This window comes from Nicotiana sylvestris, chromosome 9 (assembly GCF_000393655.2).
Source record: "Nicotiana sylvestris chromosome 9, ASM39365v2, whole genome shotgun sequence".
Lineage (NCBI taxonomy): Eukaryota > Viridiplantae > Streptophyta > Magnoliopsida > Solanales > Solanaceae > Nicotiana > Nicotiana sylvestris.
The window spans coordinates 85,824,668-85,841,807 of NC_091065.1; positions in this window are offsets into that span (position 1 = coordinate 85,824,668).

Sequence of the window (17,140 nt, forward strand, 5' to 3'; positions counted from 1 at the left end):
CCTAGAAATGCTCACCACTTGCTGATAAGAAATATCCATATCCAACTCACGAGTCATGCTAGACCTAATGCTGGGAATAAGCCCCTCAATAAACCAGCGAACCCTCTCGCGAATAATAGAAACCAAGGCTGGGGCATGTCTAGCCAAGCTAGTGTAATAGACAACATACTCCGAGACAGTCATAGTACCTTGGCGCAAATGCTCAAAATCCGAGTGCCATGTGTCCCTGAGGCTCTAAGGAACATATCTGAAAATTGAGTCCAAGTCAAGGAAGCTGCCTTATCCGGACTATCTAACTCATAGGTACGCCAACACTCATAGGCGGCTCCTCGAAGCTGGAAGGTAGTGAAGGAAACCCCGCTCGATCCGGATATACCCATGGTATGAAGAATACGGTGGCACTCATCTAGAAATCCCAGAGCATCATCTGATGCTAGACCACTAAATACAAGAGGCTTATACTTCTTGAACCTCTCAAGCCTCAGTTGCTCATCCTCGGAAGCCGCTGCCCTATCCTAGGGCTGATCTGGGACCGCAGACTGTACATGAATAATCTCTGGGACCTGATCAACATGCACTCGCTGCTCATAAGTGCGGGCGGTAGGAGTCTGTACTCATCCCCTGACCTGAGATGTGGTTGCAGCAAGGGGAATCAACCCTTCCTGAGCCAGAATGGTGTACATGTTCATGAACTGCGCAAGAGTCTCTTGGAGAGCTGTAGTAGTAGTAGCAGTAGGCGCATCAGGTGCCTGGACTCTGACTGTAACTGCTGGTGGCACCTTGGTGGTAGCTCACATGGGTGCGCTGGCTGCACCACGTGCGCGTCCTCAGCCTCTACCCCGACCTCAACCTCTGACGGCTCTAGTAGGGGGTACGGGTGCCTGATCATCTCTGGTAGCACGTGTTCTCACCATATGTGAGAAAATAGAAGACTGAAGTTTAGAATTGTGATATCAACAATCTCACACGACAAGGAAATCAAATGAAGTGGAATTTTCCTAGCAGTTACATAGCCTCTCGTAGATAAGTACATACGTCTCCGTATCGATCCGCGAGACTCTAATAAACCAGTTTATGATTCATGACTCCTATGAACCTAGAGCTCTGATACCAACTTGTCACGACCCTAGTTCTCCCTCAGTGAACTATCGCGATGGCACCTAGTCTCTATGACTAGGTAAGCCTAATGAATTGCAGAAAAAAAAAACAATAGAATAAAACTAGCCGAAACTGCAGAAATAACATAATGAAGCATTTAAGATGCCGCTCGACATATACAATACAAACTCTCAAACTGAAACAACATTTCCCAAAACCCGGAATCTCATAAAATCACAAGCTTTTGAATGGCTACAAGTGTCTAACTCCAGAATGTCTAAGCAAGAGTAAATACAGAAAGGCTAATACTATGAGAGAGAATGGAAAGAGACTCATCGGTCTGTGAACGTGGCAGATATACCTCAAAGTATCTGCAGAATCACCTCGCCTCAAGGGTAGTAAGGCTGAGTCGAAGTACCTGGATCTGCACATGAAAAACATGTGCAGAAAGGGCATGAGTACACCACAACGGTACTCAGTAAGTGCCAAGCCTAACCTCCATCGAGTAGTGACGAGAAAGGTCAGAGCCCTACTGATTTTAAATGAAAAACAAGGTATAACAGTATAGGATAATACAATATAATTAAGTGCAACAGTAAGAAGTAACACATGATAGAAAGAACAACAACAACTACAACAGAGACAAAATAATCACAGAAAGAAGTATAGCTCAACACAGAGATAACAATCGGGGATCTCCCAGGATACCTTCCTATAGTCCCAAATATAAATATCCAGTGGATCTTCCAGGTGCCGTCCCATAGTCTAACTCATAATGCGCGGAGATCTCCCGGAATACCAATCCGTAGTCCCAAATGTAAATATTTGGTACCGGGGGAATCTACCGGTGCAGTTCCGTAGTTCCAATATAAAAGTACAGGGGGATCTCCCAGAATAAAAATCTGTAGTCCCAAAGTAAACATACAGGGGGATCTCCTGGGATACCGTTCCGTAGTCCCAAAGTAAACACACAGCAGCAACACGAAGAACAATCAATTTAATTTAAATTTAATACCAAGGTAAAACAAGTATTTCTAACCTAGCATGCTGCACAGAATCCAAATAAGGCAGTTCGAGCAAGTAAAGCAGTTAAGTCAATTAGACATGCTTCCCTAAGCTGACAGTAGGATTAAATTGCAAGTAGTATAAACAGGAAAAAAAATCACAATTATAGTTAATTAATGAAAATAGGATTTTCGACAATTAGCACAAGTACGCACTCGTCACCTCACGTACAAGGCATTTCAATTATCAACAATACCAAATCCAAAGGGGATTTCCCCCACACAAGGTTAGGCAAGCTACTTATCTCGAATCGGTTCAAAATCAACCTGAAACCACGCTCTTGTCACGAGTACTCGACTTCAAATGCCCAAATTTGTTCAAATCAATTGCATAATGTAAATATAACTTCAAGTAACTGATTACACTAATTAATTCTAAGCTAATACGTGAAATTAGGAAAAATTACCAAAATGCCCCCGGTCCCATGTCTCGGAATCGGATTAAATTTATATTTTTGGAATTCTCATACTCCCACGAGTTCAGTCATACCAAAATTACCAAAATCGGACCTCAAATGGTCCCTCAAATCACCACTCAAAGCTCTCTAATTAACCAAGCCCTAACCCTCAATTTACCACTGATTTTCCTTCAAATTTCATGCTTACAATGATAAAAACCACCATAATAACGAGCTTAGGAACCAGGGACCTTACCTCAATGAATCCCTCTGAAAATCCCCCTTGAAAATGCTCTCCAAAGCTTCTTCCCGTTTGAAAAGTGATGAAAAATAACTCAAATTCGCGAAGGCATCTATTTATATGTTCTGCCCAGCAATACCGCATCTTCGGTTCAATGCCCGCACCTGCGGGACCGCTCCTGCGCATAATCAACCGCTTCTGCCGTTTTTAATTAATACTCCTTATCCGCACCTGTGCCCCAGGCTCCGCATCTGCGGGCTCGCATGTGCGACACAACCTCCGCATCTGCGGCTTCTACCTCCTTCGTCCTTGGCCGCATCTGCGGCTGGATCTCGCTTCTGCGACATCACACCTGTGGCTTCCTAACTCCCCGTTAACCATCCAAAATCATCCCAAGGCCCCCGGGACCTCAACCAAAAGCACAAACAAGTCATATACCACTATCCAAACTTATACCAATCCTCAAAACACCTAAAACAACATCAAAGCATCGAATTAACCATGTATTCAAGCCTAAGAACTCCAAAATTCTCAAATTACACTTTCAATTAAAAAGTCTATCAAACCTCGTTCGAATGACCTGAAATTTTACACACACGTCACATTCAATACTACGGAGCTACTCCAACTTTTGGAATTCTATTCCGACCCTTAGATGAAAATCTCACTATCGAACTGGAAACTTCAAAAATTCAACTTTCGGTATTTAAAGGCTAAATAAGCTATGAACTTCCAAAATACAATCCGAACACTCCCCTAAGGCCTAAATCACCCAATGGAGCTAACGAAACTCCATTCCGAGGCCGTCTTCCCACTGCTCCGACCACGGTCCAAATTCTAAAATTTAAACTCTCATTTAGGGACTAAATGTCCCAACTCTCTCTGAAACTCCAAATAAATCCTCCCGTCAACTCACAATAGTAGAAACAAATACGGGAAAAGCAGTTAATAGGGGATCGGGGCATTAATTCTTAAAACAACCGGCCGGGCCGTTACAAGGAGGAACACTAAAATTTAATTAATGAGAGAAATTTTATGTTTAATAATATGACAATCATCCAAATGCCGAAAAATATTATGACATTAGCATAATACATAAATTTAAAATAAAAGAATATTATCAAAACTTACACAAACGATCAATTTTGTCATGTTAATTAGATAATTATGTATTATAGCTTAAAAGTATTTAATGTGATGGTATCTTAACGAACACTTCTTTGTGGACAATTTCTTTGTGTATGTTTCCTCCTAATGCTTTGGTTGCTCTGCCTTAACCAGAATTCTTGTTGTCGATCTTGATATCCCTCTTGAAGGTGCAACATATAGTTGTTCGTGCAAGAAAATATATTGCGCTAAATATAGTCCAATATTTAGGATGTTTGTCCTTGTGCTTTATTTATTATATTTACAAAATATAAACATATTAAAAATTATTTCACACAAATTTAAAAGGATATTCCTTAGTTTCCGAAGACGAAAGTTGAATTCAGGGATAAGAATATACTTAGAATCACATTGACCAGATTCATAATTTTTGCATGTATGACGTTATTGTTAAAACTTCTATATACCATCTGTATGCTATTACATAAGCTATTCGGCGTATCTAAGTTTTCAATAGCACGATGGGCATATTTTTCTTCAAAATTAACCTATATACAATGGAAGATCAATTTTAACTTAGTCTATTATATAAACGGTGACACTAACATAAGTAAGAAATAATAAACTTGACAACAAACATGTATAGTAGAATGCCATTTGATATTAAAGTATTTAAGTATTCTTCTTGGTAGTAATTATTGGTATCATTTTATGATGAATCAAAAGCTGAAAACCGTTTTATTTTTACTATAAATTTTTGCAATCAACCTTTTATTTAGTTGATCAATATATTCATTTCTGCTAGATAAGATATCTTTTTAATTCTATCGTGCAATTTGCACAATTTGCATTTTAATCTAATGATAGAAATGTTTCTCTTATTAAATGCACTACCATTACCATTGGGATTGATAATCAAGTGTTCAGGAAGAACCAAATCATCTTTTATTGGATGCACTTCTTCGTTTTCGACACGAAGCAAGAAGACAATGAATATTTGATGTGTTCTTACTTTATATTTCTTGTCAGTTGAATCTTTTTCATTTGAGGCCAGAAGTTTAACTTTGGCAAGATAGGTTTTACAGTCTCTGCTTTTGTTGATTTTGGAACTACTGGTAGTATTGGACAGAAATCACCTCTCAAACCATTAGTTTACCACCAAACGGTTCATTAATATCCAATATATCTCTAGAAGTCCGGGTAATTATTTTGATCGTTTGACACTTAGCTATAAGTGCTTCATCCCATATTATCAATTTTGCCTTCCTTATAAATTTAGCATCATCGTGCCGCTTTGATATATTTGTGGTGCTTATTTAAGTTGTTTGGAAAGGTATATCAAATCTAAAGTGGGTGGCCTCACAATAAAATTGTTATGGTACACCACTTGTTATTATTCCTAATAGTGTCATGCCTCTTAATATGATATTTCCAAGTAATGCATGACATAAAAATATTAGTTCAATTCCGCCGGAGGCATCTATAAAGAATAATCCCGTTATACCAAAGTTCACTCTTTATAATATAGTCTTGAAAGCTTGTTTTTGATTAACATTTAGCTTTGATTGTGCTTCATCAGACACTTGTATATCATTTTGATTCTTAATAATATACTATCCTTTATATTTTATGTTTTAACGCTCTTTTTATGGAATAAAATTATGTACCTTAATTTTTTTTAAAACTTGAATAAGAATTACTTATATGATGAATTTAAAAAATAATTGAATTGGATTCTCTTGCTAAATAATTAATAAAAGATTTAATTATTTGGTTTTAACATAAAAAATAATTTATTTTATGTTGATTCAGATCTTAATATTAGTTCATCTCTTGTTTTGACTATTTAATCTTAATTCTAATTTTATCCACCATAAATTTTATTTTCAAAGAGTAAAAGATTGATATGACATTTCACTTTTAGATCGTTACATTTGTAGAATCATTAGTGGTATGACTCTTACCAACTATTTTTTTTTCATTCTCATTGTAATGACCCAATCAGTTATTTTGAACATTTACACTTCGCTCGGTTGTTTGAGGGTATGAGTAGCTCCGTATGAAGTATTATGACTTATGTGAATCGTCGGTTTTAGTTTTCAGGTTATTCAGAATTGATTTGGAAGAATGATTCTCAACTAGAAGCTTTAAATTTCAAAGATTTGACCAAGTTTTGACTTTCTAGGATTTGACCTCGGATTGAATTTTTGATGATTCCGTTATCTCCATTGGGTGATTTTGGACTTAGGAGCGCGCCCGGATTGTGATTTGGAGGTCCGTAGTAGAATTTGACTTCAAATAGCGAAAGTTGGAATTATGGAAAGTTTGATCGGGAGTGAACTTTTTGATATCGGGGTCGGATTCTAATTCCGAAAGTTGAATGAGGTCCATAATGTCAAATGTGACTTGTGTGCAAAATTTGAGGTCAATCGGACGTGATTTGATAGGTTTCGGCATTGGTTGTGGAAGTTTAAAGTTTCAAGTTCATTGATTTCGAATTGAGGTGTGATTCGTCATTTCGATGTTGTTTTATGTGCTTTGAGGCCTCGAGTAGGTCCGTGTTATGATATGGGACTTATTGGTATGTTCAAATAGCGTCCCGAGGGGCTCGGGTGAGGTTCAGATAGGTTTGGATTGTGTTGCGCTCGTTTTTTATGTTTCAACATCGTTTTTCAAGCATAAATGGTACTACATTAAGCAAATGAGCTCCGATTTCTGTTTTTATTGAAGAATTAGATCCGTATTGTAATTAAGGAGCCATAGCAAAAAGAACCATCAAATTTAGACATCGTATGAGGATTTCATGGTTATTTTACTAAGAATTGGGCTGCCAGATCTTTCAAATTAATTACGAAACTGCCACTATATTCGTATTTCAAATTTGCACTATTTTCAAATATTAAAACCAATATATCTCTTTTAATATAAGGTCAAATGGAGTTATTCAAGAGCCTAACTTGACTAAAACTTCACAAGAAATCAATTGGAGGCATCAAAAACAAGTTTCAGGATCGTTTGACATGAGAATCGAGGAAGAATAACTGACAGAAAAATATATAAAACAAGAGTTTGTTCATTTGGTAATATTTTGAGTTTGGGGGGGGGGGAGGGGGGGCTCAGATTTGGGCAATTTTGGAGGCGATTTTCACCATATGTATTGGGTTTCGAGCCGTTCGGAGGTCGAAACGCGCAGGATGGCATTTTTGGAGCATCGCTTGGCTTGCTCGGTATTGGAATTAGCTTGTTGAGGTAGGTAATGATTGTAAATCTAGTCCTGAGGGTATGGAACCCCGGATTTCATATTGCTTTACTATTTTGAGGTGACACACATGCTAGGTGACGGGCATGTGGGCGTGCACCGTTAGGGATTCTGACTTGGTCCGTCCCGTAGCAACTATAAAGTTGCGTATTTGACTTAAAATATATGATACTTATGTGTTCTAGAAAGAATTTCCTATAAATTGGGTTGAATGTCATATTTGGGCCTTGTGCCAGAGCTGTTCGGACCCTTAGGGGCTTTTTCTTATTATCCTCTCACTATTTTGGATTTAAGATATATACTCACTTATGCTGTGTTTACTAATTTTATAACTCAGTCTTTATTATTCCGTTTTGATGCATAAAATGATATTTTTGGGCTGAGCACCCTGTTTTACTGATAGCCCGAGTGTCTTGAGAGGTTTCTGACTGAGTGAGGCCGAGGGCCTATGTTGTGAGGATATTATGGAATCGGGCTGCACTCCGCAGCATGTGTTATTGATTCATGATTTTTGTGAAGCCGCAGGCCTGATTGATTTATGCCACGAGGTTACTTGTTATGAGGCCGATGGCCTGATTGATTTATACCACTAGGTGGCTTGTTATAGCGCTTGGGCTGTAGGAGCCTCTTCGGAGTCTGTGCACCCACAGTGAGCGCGGGTACCCTGAGTGAGTGATATGATGTTTTTCCCTAGGGGTTGTTCTTGATTCATATTGTGCCCGAAGTGCTATTTACGAGCGATTGTGAGGTAATGCTCGAGGGGCTACATATGAGTGACTATGAGATTCACTGGAGGGGCTGTTTATGATTCATGTTTGCCCGAGGGGGTTGTTCACGAGTGATATTTGCCAAAGGACTATTCTTGATTTATGTTTCCCGAGGGGCTGTATATGAGCAAGTTTTGCCTGAGGGGTTATTTATGTTTTCATCATTTTTACTCACTGTTTTATCACTCCATTGAAAACTGTTAAAAGATGTTTTAAATGATTTTACTAAAACTAGATTTAAATGAGCTGAGTTGATTCAAAACCTTGATTTTAAAAGCCTGCTATATTTTATTGAGATTTCATGATATGAACTGTATCTGTTTTATTGCTCGTCACTACTGCTCATTCTGTATTTACTTTTACTACTTACTGAGTTGGCATACTCACATTACTCCCTGCACCTATTGTGCAGATTCAGGTATTTCTGAACCCGGTAGCGGATGTTGATTACTCAATGGCAGGTCCATCGGAGTTAGTAAGGTAGCTGCCTGACAATCGCATCCCTGCTTTTCTCCCTCCTTATCCTCCCTTAATTGTATTCAGTTATTTCTAGGCTATGTTAGTCTTGATGTTGCTAGACGGTTGTAGTAGATGCTCATGACTAGTGATACCCTATCACACCTCATTTTTACCACCCCGAGAGGGGATATAAAAGAGTTTTTTTGCAATTAAAGTGACATTAATCGAAATGAGATTATTTTATTTATTTTTCAGAGTCGCCACTTGGAATAATTTATTTGGTGTCCCAAGTCATCGGTTTATTTTTAAAATCCCAAATCGAGGAAAATTGACTTATTTAAAAGCCTGCGAACCAGAAATTCTAGATAAGGAATTCTGTTAACCCGGGAGAAGGTGTTAGGCATTCACGGGTTCCGTGGTTCTAGCACGGTCACTTAACTTTTAATAATTAGCCTAATTATCTGATTAATGACATGTTTAGAACCTATTGTGCATTTTATTCCTTTTACCGCTTTTAATTAATTATTTATCCATTTTTAGAATTTATGGAATTATTTCCTGAACAAGTTACGATTGTCGTACACTTGCCGTTTCGGGACACACCGTAAACCACGCTACATGAAATGCACCCGTGATTCGCGATATATTTATTTTATTAATATTTGAAGTTGTTATGATCGGGTCACATGAAATGCACACTCGATTTTGGGGATTAGGTATCATAACTATGTCACGAGAACCGTACCCATAGTCACGATGATTTATTTTTTAATCGCACCTAAAGAAAACTGTGAGGTTTATGAATCAAATTTTCTAATGTTTTGAGATTTGAGGTAAGACCAAGAGTTATGGAATTAATTTTTGGAGAAGGATGTAAATTAAGTATGAAATTATGGACTAACTTATGTATTCTTATTAGCTCTTGGCCAACAAGACTTAAATTATCCAGGTCCAAATGGCCAAAAATCCTAGCGCTTCAAACCACACTACACGATCTAGCTGCTAACTAACAAATTTAAAACAAACGGCTCAAATATTCGAATAAATCATCTACTAACTAAGTGCATAAAGAGATGTAGCGATTACGCCAAACAAGCAGCAAAGAAAGAGCCTTTATTTGCATAAATTTTACGAGTCATCCATAGTGCTTATGAACGTAGTAATTGGATAAACAAACAATTGAAAAATGGACCTCAACCCAATTCACTTAAATTTGTATATATTTACCAAAAAAACCATTCCTCCTATGATCATTTGCTCAAATCTCAACTTAGGCCATCCAGATGCAAAACTTCGTGAGCAAGCTTAATTATATTATCACTTTTAGCTTGAACAAAATTAACTCAAGTAACTTTATATTAGCGATTAAAATTTGAACAATTCATATAAAAAATGTCAAGCATTTAGACCAAAGGACACAAATGTAACTTCGGACAAAAAGTTTTTTTCATTGGTTGCTGTATTTCATAAACGTCAATTATGTGTAGCAAAGATATGCAATGCAAGAAAAGTTATATGCTTGGGCAAATGCGTTTGCACAAAGGTTTTCATATGAAGTCTGCATTCGTTATCACAAAGAAGCAGTAGGTATAATGACTAGTAGTTCTTCCTAGAGTTGAAATCGATAGACTACTCCGAAAACGATTCAAATACGCAAAAACCACAATGAGTCAAAACTTCATGAAGAAACAGAAGGATTAATTCATGTGTGCCAAAAAAAAAGATGAATTCAAATAAATACTTAGTTGCGCAAGAACCAGTTTTAGAAAGACAATTAAATACCAAAATAGGAGAAAGTTGAAACTCAATAGCACAGCCCAAACGAACTCAGTAAGCAAACAACTCTTTTAGCAACGACGAAAGAAGTTCGGCAAGGCCCGCAATTGCAGAAAATCACCTTCGAAGATCCAATAGCTTGAAGCTAAATCATAGATTTTTTCCAGATTTAAAGTTCTTCTTTCATTTCAAAAGTGCAGTGGCTATCAGATTTCCTAGATGTATAACTACTTCTTAGTGTTTTCAGTTGTTGAGAATTTAATCTTTAATTGCTTGTTTGAGTTTTTTGCTCTTTTTCCTTATGTGCTCGTGAATGATGTAAGGCGAGGAAGATTTTTTTATGGAATGGAATTCTTGTGACGATACTGCCTGTCGTCTCATGAGTTACTACTCCGTTTCTCCCATTTTTGCTTCTTATTGCTTTATCTATTGGTTCTATATGTGATCGGGTTGGTTGACTCGGGTTCGGAGAGGATTTGGCAAGGTTTGAGACAGTCTCTTTTGAGGAAGCTTAAGTTGGAAAAGTCAATAGGATGTTGACTTATGTGTTAGAGGGCTCAGATGTGAGTTTCAATGGTTCAGATAGCTTTGGGAGGTGATTTGGGACATAGGAGCATGATCGGAATGAGGTTTGGAGGTCCGGAGTAGATTTAGGCTTGAATTGGCGAAATTGGATTTTTGGCAATTTTCGGTGGATAGGTGAGATTTTGATATAGGGTTCAGAATGGAATTCCGAGAATTGCAGTATTTTCGTTGTGTCATTTTGGTTGTGTGTACAAAATTTCAGGTCATTTGGATGTGGTTTTGTTGGGTTTTTGATCAAAAGCATAATTTATAAGATTTTGGAATTCTTATGCTTGAATCTGATGCGCGTTTGGTGTTTTGATGTTGTTTTGAGTGTTTTGAAGGTTGGATCAAATTTGAATGAGGTTATGGGATATGCTGGCATGTTTGGTTGAGGTCCCGAGGACCTTGGATGAGTTTCAGGTGGTCAATCGGACCATTTCATGATGTTTGGAATTGCAAAAAACTGCTGTGTGTTGCAGAGAATTTAGACCTTCGCGTTCATGAGTGAGTCCTCGCGTTCGCAAAGGGTCAGTTGGTGAAGGCTGGGATTTAAGCCTTCGCATTTGTGAGGAAAGCTCCGTGTTCTCAAAGGGCTGAGTGTTTGGTCATCGCATTCACGTGAAGGGGACCGCGTTCGCGTAGAGGAATTGGGCAGCTGAGCCTCAGGGTATTTTATTCATCGCGTTCGCGAGAGAGGTAACGCGATCGCGAAGAGTGGTCTGAGGAAAGCATCGCGTTCGCGATTAGAAGGTCGCGATCGCGAAGAGGAAATTTTTGGTCAAAGTTTGTTTGTGCTTTGCGAATGAGAGGCGTTGACCGCGTTCGCGAAGAAGGATTTCAAACCTGGGCAGAATGTTTAAATAGTCATTTTGTCCACGATTTTGGGGTTTATTTCCACCATTTTTGAGCGTTCTAAAGAGGATTGAAGAGGGATTCAAGGGGAATCACTTGGAGGTAAGATTCATGGACTTAAAACTCGATTCTAATGTGAAATCTACCTAACTAATCATGGAAAAGCCTAAAATTGAAGAACTAGGACTTGAAATTGGAGACCTAGAATTTGGGATTTGAGGGGTCATTTGTGGTTGGATTTTGATGCTTTTGGTATGAATAAACTCGTGGAGTGATAAGGAATCCATTGATATTAATTTTATCGGAATTCGAGACGTGGTCCCGAGGGTTGGGTTTTGGTAATTTCGGGATTTCTATTGTAAATTGAAGGTTTTTGCTTGGGCTTCGTTCCCCTAGCAAATTTTGACGTCGTGGTTCTGATTTTGGATAGATTCGACGCGAGTGGAGGCCGATTCGAGGGGCAAAGGCATCGCGGGCTAGAGTTTGAACCGGATTGAGGTGAGTAATGATTGTAAATGATGTCATGAGGGTATGAAACCCCGTAATGCACATCGTTGTGATATATTGAGGTGACACACACCCTTGATGACGAGCGTGGGGTCGTGCACTATTGGGGATTTTGACTTAGTCCGTCCCGAATGAATATTTTAGCGCATATTTGACTGAAATCTATTTGCTGTCATCATGTTTTGGGCTGAATGCCATATTTGGGTCTTGTGCCAACTATTTGAACCCTTAGGGAATTTTTATTGACATTTCCTCACTGTTTTGACTTTATACTTGAACTCAGTCATGCTATATTCCATTGTTTTCATGACTCAACCATGCTTACTCTATTTTAACACTTAAACGATCTTTTAAATGATATTTTGAGTTGAGAATCATGTTTTACTATTGCCCTAGTGACTTGTGAGAATTTTGAGTGAGTAAGGCCGAGGGCCTATGTTATGAAGAAACACAAATTATGATTATGAGGTCGAGGGCCTGAGATATGTACGCCCCGAAGTGGCTTGTTGATATGAGGCCGAGAGCCTTGTGATGATGCCACGAGATGGCTTGATATTGTGCTTGGGCCGTAAGGGGCCCCTCCAGGAGTCTGCACACCCCCAGTGAGCGCGGGTACCCATTATGATGTGAGATATAGCCCGAGGGACTGGTATTGTTCTGAGATATTACCCGAGGGGCAGATTTGTTGACATTGTGCCCGAGGGGAAAACCTTTATGCGTTTATCTTTCTTATTTGCCTGTCATTTACCTGTTTAATTGTTGAAAAGGCATTTCATGAAGTTTAAACTGAACTTAAATGATTTTTCATATCTTTACTGATTTACTATTTTACTGGGTTTTACTACTTCATTATAGCCTGTAATGTGCCTTACGTGATTTCATATTTCTTAGTCGTTTATTTATGATTATTACTCACTGAGTTGGAGTACTCACTTTACTCCCTGCACCCCGTGTGCAGATTCAGGCATTACTGATCCTGCTAGTGAGAGTTGAGAGCTCCCGGTAGACTTCGGAGTTCACGAGGTAGTTACTTTGGCATCCGCAGTCCTGTGTTTCTCCCCTTTTATTTAATTTCTATCTCTTTTTTAGTTATTATGTAATAGCTTGGTAGGTATTTCAGACTTGTAGTATATTGATAGAAGCTCATGGCTAGCAGAATACGGGATTGGTAAATGCTTATCTCTTAGTTGCTTAAAAACAAATTGGAAATGTGTCGGCTGGCCTTGTCTTCACGAGAGGCGCCACCACGACCGGGTCCGGGTTTAGGGTCGTGACAAGTTGGTATCAGAGCCTAGGTTTTGTAGGTCTCACGAGTCATGAGCAGGTTTAGTAGAGTCTCACGGATTGGTACAGAGACGTTTGTATGTATCCTTCAGAGGCTGCAGAACCTTTAGGAAAACTTTATATTCTTGGAATTCTTATCGTGCGAATTTGTTGATCCGAGTACTAAACTTCTGTTATTCTATTCTTTCATAGATGGTGAGGACACGCACTACTAGCCAGGATGGACGACCACTAGTACCACCAGTTGTGGCCACTAGAGGCCGAGGATGCGATCGTGGTCATGGTAGGGGCATGGGTATAGCCCACACAACAGCTAGGGTAGCACCTACAGATCTACCAGCCGCCCATTTTGGGATCAGGTCCCAGTTGTGGACGCTCCAGTAGCACTAGCTCATGCACCAACTATGCCCATTATGATTCTGGGTCTTCAGGAGGCCTTGGCTCAGACTCTATCAGTCTGCACTTGCCTAGCTTAGGCGGTTTCAGTCACCACAGCCATAGCTACTTCGCAGGACAGGGGAGGCACTCAGACTCCCGCCACTCGCACACCTGAGTAGTTCGTGCAAGGACTTCAGACATTGGGGGAACATCCAGCCCAGCCGGTTGCAGCTGCTCATGACTATGTGGTTCCTGCTATGCCCGAGGATGAGTAGCGTAGGTTGGAGAGGTTTGGTAGGCTTCAGCCTCCGACCTTCAGTGGTGCAGAGGGCGAGGATGCCTTGAGGTTCTTGGATAAGTGTATCTTGGAAACCAGCGGAGTCGCTTTCACCACTTATTAGTTTTCAGAAGCTGCCTTCACTTGGTGGGAGGCTTTTGAGAGGCGTAGGCCTATTGATGCAACACTCCTTACCTGGCAGCAGTTCTCCATTCTCTTTCTAGAGAAGTATGTGCCGCAGTCTCGTAGAGAGGAGCTACGCAGGCAATTTGAGTGGTTACGTCAGGGAGAGATCTGATAGTTATAGTGGTGCTCCGTTGAGAGGTTAGTTTCATCACGGCAGAGGCCGTCCCTTCAGGCATGCTCAGCCAGTTCGGCGAGGTTATCGAGAGGCATCATTGGGTCATGGTTCTCACAGTTCTCATCAGGTCTAGTCATCACTTAGTGCCCTTCCACCTCAGAGTTCATCCCATGCTCCATTAGTTCAGGGCTCTTCTATGCCAGGTGCATCTGCTAGTCACTCTGGTGCGAGGGATTCCCTTTAGTCCCCTTCTCCAGCACCTGAGAGTTGTTATGAGTGTGGAGATATGGGCCATATGTGGAGACAGTGTCCTCGTAGTCTTGCGGGTTCATCTCAGCAGAGGGGTCAGTCATCGGCTTCAGCGTAAGTTACTTTACCACCATCCTCCCAGCCAGCTAGGTGTGGAGGTCAGTCAACTAGGGGTCGCTCTAGAGGGGGGAGGTCGATCAGGCGGTGGTCAGGCCTGTTTCTATGCACTTCCAGCTAGACCCGATGCTATTGCTTCCGATGCTATTATTACATGTATTGTCTTAGTCTGCCATAGAGATGCCTCTATCTTATTTGATCCCGGTTCCACCTTTTCTTATGTGTCATCATACTTTGCTCGTTATTTGGGTATGCCCCATGAGTCTCTTGTTTCACCTGTTCATGTATCTACCCCGGTGGGCGATACTGTTGTTGTAGACCACGTGTACTGGTCGTGTGTGGTGACTATTGGGGGTCTGAAGACCCGTGTGGATCTTTTATTATTGCTTATGATCGATTTCGATGTCATTTTGGGCATGGATTGGCTATTTCCATGTCGTGCTATTCTGGACTATCATGCCAAGACAGTCACATTGGCTATACCGGGTGTGCCATGGGTTGAGCGACAAAGTGTGACTGATTATGTTCCCGGTAGAGTGATCTCATTTTTGAAGGCCCAGCATATGGTTGGGAAGGGTTGTCTTTCATATATAGCCTTTGTGAGGGATGTCGGTACTGAGACTCCCATTATTGATTCTATTCCAGTTGTGAGGGATTTTCCCGATGTGTTTCCTGCAGACCTGTCGAGCATGCCGCTGGATAGGGATATTGATTTTGGTATCGACCTGGTGCCAGGCACTCAGCCCATTTCTATTTTGTCGTATCATATGGCTCTAATGGAGTTGAAAGAGTTAAAGGAGAAGCTTCAGAAACTCCTTGATAAGGGGTTCATTCGGCCTAGTGTGTCACCTTGGGGTGCGCTAGTTCTATTTATGAAGAAGAAGGATGGAACTATGAGGACGTGCATTGATTATAGGCAATTGAACAAAGTAACAGTTAAGAACAAGTATCCTTTGCCTCGCATTGATGATTTATTCGACCAGCTTCAGGGAGTGGAGTGTTCTCCATGATTGATCTTCGTTCGGGTTATCACCAGTTAAAGATCAGGGACTTGGATATTCTTAAGATGGCTTTTAGGACCCGATATGGTCATTTTGAGTTCTTGGTGATGTTTTTGGGTCTGACCAATGCCCCAACAACGTTTATGCATTTGATGGACAGCGTGTTTCGGCCTTATCTCGACTCGTTCTTCATAGTCGTCATTGATGATATTCTGGTGTATTCGCATAGTTAGGAGGAATACACGGAGCATTTGAGAGTTGTGTTGCAGAGATTGAGAGAGGAGAAGCTTTATGCAAAATTCTCCAAGTGTGAGTTTTGGATCAGTTCAATGGCTTTCTTGGGACACGTGGTGTCCAGCGAGGGTATTCAGGTTGATCCGAAGAAGCCAGAGGCAATTTAGAGTTGGCCCACACCATCCCCAGCCACAGAGATTCACATCTTTCTTGGTTTGACAGGCTATTATCATCGGTTTATTCAGGGATTCTTGTCTATCGCATCGCCCTTGACCAAGTTGACTTAGAAGGGTGCTCCATTTGTGTGGTTGGATTAGTGTGAAGAGAGCTTTCAGAAGCTTAAGATAGTCTTGACCACAACTCCAGTGTTAGCTTTTCCATCAACTTCAGGTTCATATACCGTGTATAGTGATGCTTCCAGAGTTGGTATTGGTTGTGTATTGATGCAGGAGGGTAGAGTTATTGCTTATGCTTCTCGTCAGTTGAAGCCCTATGAGAAGAACTACCCCGTTCATGATTTGGAGATGGCTATCATAGTTCACGCGTTGAATATTTGGAGGCAATACTTGTATGGTGTGTCTTGTGAAATGTTTATTGATCATCGTAGTCTCTAGCACTTGTTGAAATAGAACGATCTCAATTTGAGGCAGCAAAGGTGGTTGGAGTTGCTTAAGGATTATGATATCACTATATTGCACCATCTGGGAAAGGCCAATGTGGTGGCCGATGCTTTGAGCTGAAAGGCGTTGAGTATGTGGAGTTTGGCATATATTCCAGTTGGGAAGAGACCTCTTGCAGTTGATGTTCAGGCCTTGGCCAATCGGTTCGTGAGATTGGATATTTCGGAGCCCAGTCAGGTATTGGCTTGTGTGGTTTCTCGGTCGTCCTTATATGATCGTATTAGAGAGCGCCAGTATGATGATCCGCATTTGCTTGTCCTTAAGGATAGAGTTCAGCATGATGATGCCAGAGATGTGACCATTGGTGATGATGGGGTGTTGAGGATGCAAGGCCGGATTTGTGTGCCTAATGTGGATGGGCTTCGGGAGTTGATTCTGGAGGAGGCCCATAGCTCGCGAAATTCCATTCATCCGGGTGCTGCGAAGATGTATCAGGATTTGAGGCAGCACTATTAGTGGAGGAGAATGAAGAAAGACATTGTGGGATTTGTAGCTAGGTGTCTTAATTGCCAGCAGATGAAATA